The 12,459-nt window shown below is 42.5% G+C and overlaps 1 long non-coding RNA gene across 1 annotated transcript; it reads right to left on the reverse strand.

The window, feature by feature from the left end:
* Nucleotides 1-511: 511 nt before the first annotated feature.
* Nucleotides 512-9,682, reverse strand: LOC118160023. Its single transcript, XR_004747306.1, has 3 exons — nucleotides 9,673-9,682; nucleotides 1,272-1,573; nucleotides 512-524 (listed from the first exon to the last, which is right to left on the reverse strand). It is a non-coding gene; the product is annotated as an uncharacterized LOC118160023 (long non-coding RNA).
* Nucleotides 9,683-12,459: the final 2,777 nt, after the last annotated feature.

Consider the following 12,459-nt stretch of genomic DNA (forward strand, 5'->3'; position numbering starts at 1 on the left):
TCGTAATACAACAAAACAAACACTTGAACAATATACATACAAATATTCCCAATATCACAAAAGCAATCGTAATAATAAAAACCTGTTTCAGCCACTGTATGTTAGGTAGCCAAGAAGTTACTTTGTTCCACATTTCTTCAAAACTCCATGAGAGATCGTCTTTGGTGACTTCATGTAATATTTTAGTCTGTTTCCATATTTCCTCTAGGTCAGTGGAAATTCTCCCACTTTGATCCACATACACACAACAACTAGTATTAACAATTGTACATACTCCTCGAGCAGCCAGCAACAAGTCTAAGGCCATTCTGTTTTGTAACACCACTTGTGATAAGCTAGGTATTTCTTGCTGTTGAGCTTTCATAACATCAACTGTCCTATTTTCTAATTTTTCTATTACTGCAGATATGTTGACTATTGTTTTTTCCAACTCACTCACCCCTAACCATGGGATAAACCAACAAGCAAAACTATGGAAAGCAGTAGGCCTTTCTACTAAGGGATTTTTGATTTCCCGTCCAATTCTCCGATAACGATTTCTCAAATACCCCCGTGACAAAGAATCATGTATCGTCATATTAGGGACTACTGCTCCCAAAGTACAAGTTCCCATCCGTTTTTTTTGTTTGTTTGTTTGTTTGTTTGTTTGTTTTTTGTAAAACCTTCCGAGCTGCATCATTACACAGCCAGTACCATCCTCTTCCCTCTGGTACTGGCCAAGCCATAGAGTTAACAAAAATTGAGGTACCAATAGATAAAGTGATGTTACAAGACGACTGGTTTCCCACATATGTTATGGGGTTACAATCAATTTTCCCTTGTCCTTTGGGTGGGTTACATCTCTGAACGCAAGTATAATATGACTCTTGTACCTTAGGACTATTTATTTCTAATTTCAGAATCTCATCACCTTCAATACCCCAAGAGGTATTCCTCCATAAGTTTTCCCAGGATTTATTCCTAGGTAGGGGAATTCCGATTAGAGATATTCCTTTATCTCCATGTTCTGGCATATGTGTACATATCCAGCAATTTGTTTTACCCAGGGCATGAGAAACTCCTTGTACCTGAGATAAATGTGCATTTTTATCCCATAAAGTCAAGTATAAATTAGGTAGCCACCACATTACAATTACGACCTGAAGAGACGTAATTTGGTAGATCCTATTGGGGTAGCAGTCCATGATTTTCCAGGAGCTCTCTTCACTCTCGAATAGTGGAGCCAAGCAGCTTGTTCTTTAATCTTGATAGCAGTATGCATCGTCAACAACACCTGATATGGTCCGGTCCATCTTTCTTCTAGGGGTTGTCCTGAAAAAGTCTTTATATACATAATCCCTGGGCTTAAAGGGGTGGATTGGTTGATCCAGCCCTCTAGCCCTGGTCCCTAAAATCAATTTATGTACTTTATTTAATTGTTTCTGAAGTTCAGTTATATAAGCATATAAATATTCTGATCCTAACTGCGTTAGATCCTCTCCACTAAATAGAAATTGATATGGCATCCCATATAAGATTTCAATGGGACTCAAATTCTCCTTTACTCTAGGTTTAACTCTAATTCTAAGTAATGCTAAAGGAAGGGATTGAGGCCGTGACAAATTAGCTTCTTGTCCGATTTTAGCTATTTGTTGTTTAATTAAATGGTTCATTTTTTCTACTTGTCCACTTGCCTGCGGTCTATAAGGAGTATGTAGTCGCCAATCTATCTTTAGAATCTTACTTATCTGTTGTACCACTTGCGCACAAAAATGTGAACCTCTACCAGAGGACATTGCTACTGGAATCCCAAAGCGTGGTATTATTTCATTTAACAAGACTTTAACCACTTCTCTTGCTTTGTTTGCTCGACAGGGAAAGGCTTCGGGCCATCCTGAAAACGTGTCAGTCAGAACCAATAAATAACGATACCCCCCTTTTTTTAGGGAGTTCTGAAAAATCAATTTGCCACTGTTGTCCCGGATAATTTCCTTTACCAATTATTCCAAATTTTATTTTATTCTTAGTATTGGGGTTGTTGTGTAAACAAATGCTACATTGTTGAGTTACTTGTTTTATCGTTGTATATAAATTTTGTCCCACTAATGTCTGACTCAGGCTCTTATGCAATGTGTCAGCCCCCCAGTGTGTTTTATTGTGTTTGTAAGAACTGTGAGCCATATCAAATTAGAGGGTATTACTACTCGGTTATCTTTTAAATATACCCATCCATCTGGTTTCATTTTACCTTTCAAATCTTCAATTAATTTTAAGTCTTCTTTTGTATAATTTGGCTTTTTGTTTATGTATATAGTTTGAACTTTACCGTCTGGTATCAAAGATGATGCCTTCACTTCAGTTAATCCAGCTACCTGCTTAGCCTCTTGATCTGCCAATCGATTTCCAATTTCAAAATCGGCGTTCCCCTTTTGATGTCCCCGACAATGCATGATAGCTACCTTTTCTGGTTGCTTTACTGCCCCTAACAATTTTAAAATTTCTTCAGCATGTTTTATCTGTTTTCCTTGAGCAGTCAGCAATCCACGTTCTTTCCAAATCGCTCCATGAGCATGCACCACACCGAATGCATATTTAGAATCGGTCCAAATATTTATTTTCCTTCCTGCTGCTAGTTCCAGTGCTCGCGTAAAAGCAATTATCTCTGCTTTCTGGGCGGACATCCCAAGGAGGTAATGGTTTAGACTCGATTACCTGCTGAGTGGTTGTAACGGCATACCCTGCCTTACGCTGTCCTTGTTTCACAAAGCTGCTTCCATCTGTATACCAAGATTCGTCAGCATCTTCTAAAGGTTCTTCCTTAAGATCAGGTCAACTGGAATACACGGTCTCCATTATTTCATTCAGTTCCCAGCTCTCGTCACAATGTTAGTGACCACAATTTCCACATCATCTTGTTCTACTAGTATTGCTTGGTATTTTATAATCTCCGCGGGAGAGCCAATGGCCTCCCTTTTGTTCCAAAACTGTTGAGACTGTATGGGAAACGAGCACTGTCATTTTCTGTCCCATTGTAAGCTTCAGAGCCTCCTGTATGTTGATAACGACTGCTGCCACCACCCAAAGACATCCGGGCCATCCTTTACTTACTTCATCCAGTTGTTTAGAGAAGTAAGCTACTACTCGTTTATAGGGACCCAGCTTTTGTGCTAATACTCCCAAAGCCATCCCTTGTCTCTCATGTGAAAATAACCAAAAAGGTTTTGACAGGTCCAGCACTCCCAAGGCCAGAGCACGCATCAATTCAAGTTTAAGTCTCTTAAAAGCTGTTCGCGCTTCTCCAGTCCAAACCAATTTTGACTGGTTACCTTTTATCAAGTCATATAGAGGCTTCACCATCAGTCCATAATTATAAATCCAAAGGCGACACCAACCTGACATTCCCAGAAAGGTTCGCAGTTCTTTTATCGTTTGTGGTTCCGGAGTTCGACAAATGGCTTCCTTGCATTCAGTTCCCAGCTCTCATTGTCCTCCTGAAGTTTCGAATGCCAGATAGGTCACACATTGCTGAACCAGCTGGGCTTTCTGTTGGGAAACTCGATATTCATTTAAACCCAGAAAATTAAGGAGACTGACAGTCCATTGAACACAACCTTCTTTAGTCTCAGTGACTATCAATAGATCATCCACGTATTGTAACAAAGTCCCTTCAGTGGCCAGGGGTTTTCAAGTCTCAAGTTCCTTTGCTAATCGGTTTCCAAAAATGGTGGGGCTATTCTTGAATCCTTGAGGTAATACTGTCCACATAAGCTGAGTCTTTCTACCCGAGTCGTGGTTTTCCCATTCAAAGGCAAATAGGTTTTGGCTTTCTGTGGCTAAGGCTAGGCAGAAGAAGGCATCTTTTAAATCCCGTACGGTAAACCAAACTTGACTATTCTTTAATTTAGTCAGCAAAGTATAAGGGTTTGCCACTACTGGATGTATATCTTCGGTGATTTTATTTATGGCCCTCAAATCCTGAACTAGCCTATAGCTTTTTCCACCCGCCTTTTTGATTGGCAATATGGGTGTATTGTATTTGGATTCACATTCAACTAATAATCCATACTGTAGAAATTTATCAATTATTTCTTTAATTCATTTCCTATCTTCTATCCTCAAAGGGTATTACTTAACAGGTTTCTCTCTTGGCTTTAATTTAATAATTTTTGGGGTCACATTTTTAGTTCTTCCAGGGACTTCGGTGGCCCAAACTCCTGGATACACTTGATCTGTGATCTCTGAGGGTATTTCACTTTTAGGGTCAGTTTGTATTAGTGCCAAGCTCAACACATTTATTAGTTGTTGTTCTCCTATCTTTAATTCCATTTTCACTTTTTCAAAGATAATTTCTGCTTCTAATTGTTCTAACAAATCTCGACCTAATAGAGATTTTGGAGATCCAGGTAGACATAAAAACCTATGTATCCCTATTTGTTTCCCCAGTTTGTATTTCAAGCATTGCAAGAGAAACGCCTTTTCCTGTTGGCCAGTTGCTCCTATTACATTTACAGACTAATTAACACAGAGAAAGAAGCTCCTTTAACCAACAAAAATTCAAGCCTCTCTCTTCATTCCCTAGCTTGATTTCAACCAGTGGACCTGCTAGGGTAGGTGCCCCAGGTCCCCGTTATTCCTGACTGTTGTAAGTTTATCCTGCAGCCTAAGACAATTTCTTTCTGATATCAGGGGGCCAATTGCCCTAGAAAGAGGCTAGCCAATTGCCTCTGTTTTCTGAAGCCACGTCCAAATTTTTTTTTAATTATTTTTTTTTCATTGCATTTCAAAAGTTGGTCCAAAAACTCCATAGGGGTTTCTTTTGGACCTTGTTGGAACAAATTCTCAATTCCCAATTTAACCAGATCTCGGTATAGCAGTTCATAATTTCCGGGGTGATTAGGGTCTCAGATTGGGAGGGGTCAGTCAGGGGAATACAATCGTTGAAAGTTCCCTGAGCAGTCCCATTGGCAATCTGAACTCACACATGAACTCAGGTTGTTTTAAGAGGTAACTGCTTTTCTGTTTCCATTACAACTCTTTCGGACCCATCATGATCCCTCTGCCCCAGAGGGCTCTCACCCTCTGTGATTTTAAGATCTGCCTCGGGTTGAGGCAGAACTATTAACATCCCTACATCCTCTTTCCCTGCTCATTCAACTTCAGACAGCTTTATCAAATACTACATGCCACACCTTTAACACCTTCAACAACCCTTTTAACACTTCCTTTATCTTTCTCCAGCCTGTACTTTTCTAATGCCAGTACCAAAGGCTCAGTCAGGGGCCAACTTAATTCCATACCTTTTCCCTCCAAGATGCTGAAACAACATAGCAGTATACAACATTTCATCCCGTTTCCCTTCTCTCCTCAAAAACATTAATGGTAACAAAGTATTATAGTTTAAAGTTTCATTAAAAGGCCATTTTTCTCATACTCCAACTTATATAGTGGCCACCATTGGTTACAATATCCTATCAATATTTTCTTATTCACAGTTCCTCCAGCGGACCCTCCAATATCCTTCCAATGAATTAAAACACATCCTAAAGGACTTTTCTTTAGAATTCCACCACTTTGTTTTCCTCCCATTTTTCCGATTCACACTTTTAGATTACCCTTCGGATCACGCTTACAAAATGCAGCACGTCGGTATCTTTTTACAGCAACACCAAGAAACTATTATTATTACCAAAAATATAGCTAAAATCGCAATAACAACAATCACAGTCAAATTCCACATTCAGTAGGTCAGAAAGCCAAAATAAGTAACACAGTACCAAACGAACCTTAAAGGCAAACCTTTTGCCAAGGTTCCCAGCTAAAATCGCAATAACAATACTCAGAGTCAAATTCCGCATTCGATAGGTCAGAAAACCGGAATAAGTAACACGGTACCAAATGAACCTTAAAGGCAAACCTTTTGCCAAGGTTCCCAATGGCAATTAAATGCCACCAAAACAGATCCAACGTATACTTAAGGTGCTAGCCACAAAAGTATACACCAACACTACCTTGCAGAAGCTTACCTTCTGACTTAAAGGCAGCACCAAATGACCAGTCTACCAAACAAACAAACAAAAATAAAGAATATCATCACTTACAGGGATGGGGTCCTTGTCTGCCTCCACAGTGATCCGTTGAGTCAAGGAGTCCCTCCGGGAAATCCTGGGGGTACCCTAGGGAGTCCTATTCCCAACGGGTCCTGCAGCCGGGCAGAGAGGTTGTCCCATTTGGGGTGCCAGATTGATTTAAAGAACGAAGTCAAAATTTCTTCTTAGTGACGAAGTATTCTTTATTGACAGCGCTGGATGCACGGGGGATCCTTCCACCTAACGTGCATAACCAAAGTGACAAACTATCTCATATTTATACAGCAGAACAACGAATATTCAATTAACGCCTATACATATTCATTACCTAAACCCGCCTACTCACGCTTCTTATGCTAATTAGCTTATCAGTCCTTTGCACTTGCGCAGATTCTTCCAAGAATTGTGGGCAGGGGTCTTAAGGACGTGGGCAGTGGTCTTTGGGAGGAAGGCCGTATGTCTTCCTCATAGTATCCTTTATCTGGAATGTAGTGATCTTGCAAGTTTGCAATGTCCTTATCAGTCTGAGCTAATTTGTGTCCTTGTTGTCCATTTGTTTCCTGCCCGAGACGGGATGTCTGGCAAGTTTTTGTTACTTAGTTTTCACCTATTCTTCACCTCTTGGCTCCTGATAGTATATCTTACAGACTCAGACTACTTCTTCCTTGACTAACAGATAATATTGAGTAACTAATCTATTCTATTCTTAATACCTAGATAATGATTCATCCTACTGCCTAGCTAGCTAATCATCCTTTTATATTTACTAATTGCTTGCTTGTTTCATCCCAATAGCTGGTAGAGTGCTATGTTTTGGATTTAGAATGAGACTAATGTTGATAACACGCTGTTTTAATTGCTGCAGAGCAGTGCTTACACTAAGCCAAGGACTTTTCAGCTCCTCCCTCTGTCCTGACAGCAGGCAGGCTGGGGGTGCAGCAGGAGCTGGGTGCAGCAAGAGCTGGGAGGGGACAGACCCAGGACAGCAGACCCAAACTGGCCAAAGGGGTATTCCATCCCATCTGATGTCATGCTAAACAATGCATAGGGGTGGCTAGCCGGAGGGGGTGGGGCGGCCGCCTGGGGACAGGCTGGGCATCGGTCACCGGGTAGCAGGCAAGTGCACCGTGCATCACCCGATCCGTGCACATCATTATTATTATTTTCTGTCCCAATAATCTGTCTCTATCTCAACCCACAGGCTTCAGTTTTTCTCGTTTCTCTCCCCTATCCCATAGAGGGGGGAGGATGAGCGAACGGCTGTGTGGTGTTTAGCTGCCAGCCAGGTTAAACCACAACAGAAGCATACATAAATTGATACAAAGAACACTTAAATAATACAACTGGACACAAAAATATACATTTTTAGAGAAATTCACTTCAGTAATTGTATAAAGCTTTCTTCTGTACTAAGGGGTCCTGAAAGTTTAGGACTAAAACATTAACTTTGTAATGTAATGTAAAAGGGTTCTCATGACAGTCCTCAAAGGCCACTCTATAGCACACTGACATATTCAAGGCTCTCAGCTTTTATTTCAGTCTGTGTATTCAAGTTTTGAGGTCCTTTTATGATTATGCAAACATCAGAAATATAGTGGTATAATAACTGGTACTTATGAAAGCAGAGTTTTAAAGCCAATATTAAATTTGCAGGCTCAAAACACCAACTTAATATTTAAACAAGTATTTGATACTTCTGTTTGTTCAAAAAATAGAAAGAGTAAATGCACTTACATAAGAATAACTTTTACTTTTCAACAAGCGTGCTTATGTGATTTTTATATTAGTACAAACTTAGAAACAAACAAACAAATCCACATGACTTTTTTAAATAAATGGTACCAATTCACCTTTCCCCTACTTGAGTACATTACATTAAGGCTTTGAATCATCTGACCCACGATTTTACAGCATTAAAATGAGTGGGTCCACAAGGATGCTGGTATGTCTCACTGAGACTTAGCATGAATAGAATTAAAGCTCACCACCTTAAGGAAACAGAAAATCACATGCTCATGCCTTACCTATATTCCTTTTTGTCTCCAAACCAGAACATCAAGTTTAATAGTAACAGTATTTCATAGCAGTAGATGAGTACTTTTTAATCAATTATATTTTATTAATTAATATTATTAATTTAGTGGCAACATCTTTGGAGAAACTTCCAGTTTTTGTTGCACAACACTGCTTTCTGGTGGTGATTCAGGCATGGGGAGTTCATTCAGTTCAACGTGCTGTAAATATAGCTCCACTTTTCCCCTTTAATAGTTCCAGGGCTCTACATAGAGCATACAGCTCACAAGCCTGAGCTGACCGTGATGGACTCAAAGGTCCTGACTCCACAGGTTCTAGGTCCTTATTAATCATTGGATATCCTGATTTGGCCATTTTATCAGATAGTACTGAACCATTTTTAATTTGCTCCCTTTTCTCTGGTCCCGGGTCTTCAATTTTGTCTGACCCATCTAGGAATTTTACTATGGCAATTCCTACAGCCCTTGGTTACCCAGTAAGAGTGTCTTGCAGGGGGACCTATCACCCACCCACGAATCCTATAGGAATCCCTTCGGTCCTTCACCGGCCAAGTCCCTTGCGGGAGATTGGAACCGTGGTTAGAAGACCTCCACACTTGCTTCGGAACTAGGTTCCGTCTCAGTCACACTCTTACACACCCAGGCAACCAAATCCCACCCAACCGAACGATACACACTTCAAATACTCACGACTCCGTCATCTTCGTTCGGATCTTCACGCGCAGAATTACGGGCAAAATACAATGCTGCAGGCAGCAAGGGAGCTCATAAAAAAATCAAATTCTTTGCTTGCATTTATTCAGGTTCAGGATGGTGTTAGTCCCGACCTGACTCGAACAGGAGCCACCAAATGGTGGGGCGCCCCTCCTAGATCAAGTCAGAATTCAAGAACCAAGACCATCCCGGACGAGCCCCCAACTGTGATAAATGATTGAGTCCCAAATAGGATTTTTGTGATTTATTAAGCGAATAGAGGCAAACAAACAGTGCTGGGTGCACCGGGAGTCTCTGCTCTACCAGGACGCACACCTGTTACATCAGGTGGTTGATTTTTATGCTCCTAGGCTAATACATATTCATCACTATTCCTAGAAAAGGCAGGGTTATTATAATTAGTTCCTGGAATCCAAACCCTCTCTGGTCGCATGCGTAGTCTTCCTCCAAGGCTTTGTCCTTCGGTCGTCCTTCAACTCCCCCTTTCTCCTTATTTGCTGGATCTCTTTGCTGGTTATCAGAGGCTTGTGCAGCGTCCCATGCAAAAGTCTGCAGTTTCCTAAAAAAACTCCTTGGTCCTCTTATCTCCCAGACTAGAGTCTCAATGTTCGCCCTTCAAACCCTCTATTTACACAAATTGCTGGATCGTTCCTTTGCATGATACAAGAGCTATATACACTAAACGCTCTCTTTTTCTTAAATAGGAGCTTATATTTCATCATGCGGCCCTAGCATTGTTCCATACTGACACGAATCAAGTAAACACCTTTCACAGTCACCTCTGTGCATGCCAGACCTTTCTTGGCACTGGGCAATATGCAGACTGCAGTGATAAATCAGGTTGTGGAATGAATGGCAACAGAAATCTTTGGATCCAGACGCAAAAAGTCATTTATTGGGAAATTCAATTGATGGTAGCACTCCCCTCCCCCTCCCATTCTCTCCCCTTCCCTTACCACCCCCCCTCCCCTACACTGCTCTACACTCCCATACCCTACGCTCCCCTCCCCTACACTCCTCTACGCTCCCCTGCACTCACCTCCCCTACACTCCCCTACACCAACCTCCCCTACGCTGCCCACCCCTGTACTACCCTACACACCCCTATTCTACACTCACCTCCCCTTTACTACCTACTCTGTCCTGCCTTACAATCGCCTCCCCTCCCCTATACTACACTACACTCCCCTCCCCTCCCCTACACTCCCCTCCCCTATACTACACTCTCCTCCCCTCCCCTAAACTCCCCTATGCAATGCACCCCTGCCCTCCCCAGCCCTCCCCTGCCCTCCCCTCCCCTCCCCTGCCCTCCCCTACCCCATCCCCTCCCCTCCCTTTCCGTGCCCTCCCCTCCCCTTCCGTGCCCTCCTCTCCCCTCCCCTCCCCTCCTGTCCCGTCCCCTCCCCTTCCCTCCTCTTCCCTTCATTCCCTCCCCTTCCCTCCCCCCTTGTCATCTTCTCTCCTCCTCTCTTCTGCCCCTCTCTCCTCCTTTCCTTCACACATTTCAGTGCAGAAGGGGCAGAAGCGTCACTTCCAGTCGCTTCAGGCACTCTCGCAGCTTCTCTCCCTGCCTGATCCGTGGGAATGCAGCAGCAGCAATCAGAAGCCTCCCAGCTGCTGTGTTTCTAGGCCAGCCACAGTCTCCAACTGGGAATCGCTGCCTTCTTGCTGTGGCTCAGGGAGGTGACTTTCCATTCCAGCCTGGCTTGGACAGGTCCTCTTGCTCTGTCCCCGCCTACAGTGCACTTTTGCTTGGAAGCAGCAGCACCTCAGCTTTGGAAGTAGTTCCACTCCTTCCATGGTCAACAATTTAGCTTGGCTGGCCAAGTGGTTTCTGTCAAGAGAAGCCAAGAAAGAGACTGGGGTTAGAAACAGCTGAGGAGTTCCTTTCCACATGGGCAATGAACATTCTCCCTGTCCTGAGGGAGACTGCAGGGGAAGAGATAATGACAGATCATTCCCAGAGGTCTGACGTATCCCCTGGGGATGCTTAGTCCAGGGGACCAGAGTCAATCTGTCCCAAGTCCACCAGGGAATCCCTCGGAATTACTTCCTAACAGAAGTGTGGCCTTCCTATGGCTGCTATGGCTGCAGCTGCTTTCAGGGTTCTTCTTCACCTAATCCGTAGAGGAAGTTCAGAGTTCTGAAGGAAGATGGAAAGATGGAGAGAGATGGAAATCCCTGATGGGAAGTGCTTGGAGAACTGTGGACGTTAGCCCTAGAAAGCATTAAAGTCCTGTCCTCGGAAGCAAATGCCTTATTCTCTTGAGATCTAAGGAGGTCAATAAAGCCAATGTTGTACCATGAAGGATTGGTTAGAAAAGTCAACATGACAAACAAGTGACGGAGAAGAACAAGGAAGCAATTGCAGTGCCTAGGGGGTAACTGCAGGGTTAGGCAAAGAACTCCTGTGCAAAGAAATCTTGTTAGACAAGAGTAGGATGTGATTTTTTACTGGTTCATTTGTTGAGTGTTCTATTTGAAAGGGAGTGAATCTCTCAGGCTTAGATACTTCATTGAGAAATGGAAATCCAATTGGGTTCTCTTTCCTTTGGAGTTCACTCCTCTTTATAGGACTTTAGAATAGAATAAGTAGACATATATATATATTTATATAGTTAAAGAGTAAAAGCAGGTATTTTTATGCACAATTATTCTTAAACTACAGTAACCATAGCAAGGACGAGATGAAAAGAATTTAGACACTATGATAGTGTCAAGGTGTGTCCCATACCTTAGTAACAGGCAGAGGATTCATGTTAGTGAACAAAAGATAGCTTGAAATAAGGAAATCAAGAATTAAATAGATATGCATGTAGATAGATAGATAGATAGATGGACAGACAGACCAACAGAGAGACAGGCAGACAGAAAGCTAAGCAACTGATCTGCAGGTTATCTTCTTGCTCTCTCCTCTCAAAGTTCAAGTGAATACAGCGTGAGTGTGTGTTCCAAACATTCCCCTCAGTCCAGCACAGATACACACGAGAGGTCAGCCTGCAGGTTCCGGAGGCAAAGAAACTGCTCTGGCTTGATGTGAAGAACCAAGCCATCAGTTGCTGTCAGAGCAAAGATGCTGTCCAAGTGTGTCACGTCCATGCTAGAGCATCTCTACCACCATCTGTACTGCATCTCTCTGCATCTATACTGGAGCATCTCTACTTAGCCAGTCTGGGTGATGTGATGAGCATTGGGAAGACCCAGAGGGGGGTCTCTTTGTCATTTCTGCTTTTCCAGCCAGGGAAAATTTGTCTACCTTTACCCAGAGGGAATGAAAAACACTAAGTGTACTTCCCATCTTCCCAGCTTCTAAGCAAGTGGAGATGAGGCTGTGAAATAACCTAATCAGCTGTTGATCTAGAAGCAGCCTAAAGACTGTCTTTCAGCAGGGCCTTGCAGTCTTCATTTCTATCCTATTCCTTGCCTTCAAGTGCATGATCATTATTTTCCTGACTCTCTAGCACTCCAGAAATGCACCTGATTCTGTCCCAAAGCTTCGGGGTGGGAATTGGAAATATTGATCAGCATTCTCTATTTCCTTCCTCATCTCCATTCTCTTTTGGCCTGTGAAGCCTTGAAGATCAGAGATGAAGATCAGCTGTGCTCTGGGGTTTTGGATACCACAAAGGAAAAGAAGACTCATCCTT

This window comes from Oxyura jamaicensis, unplaced genomic scaffold, assembly GCF_011077185.1.
Source record: "Oxyura jamaicensis isolate SHBP4307 breed ruddy duck unplaced genomic scaffold, BPBGC_Ojam_1.0 oxyUn_random_OJ72952, whole genome shotgun sequence".
NCBI lineage: Eukaryota > Metazoa > Chordata > Aves > Anseriformes > Anatidae > Oxyura > Oxyura jamaicensis.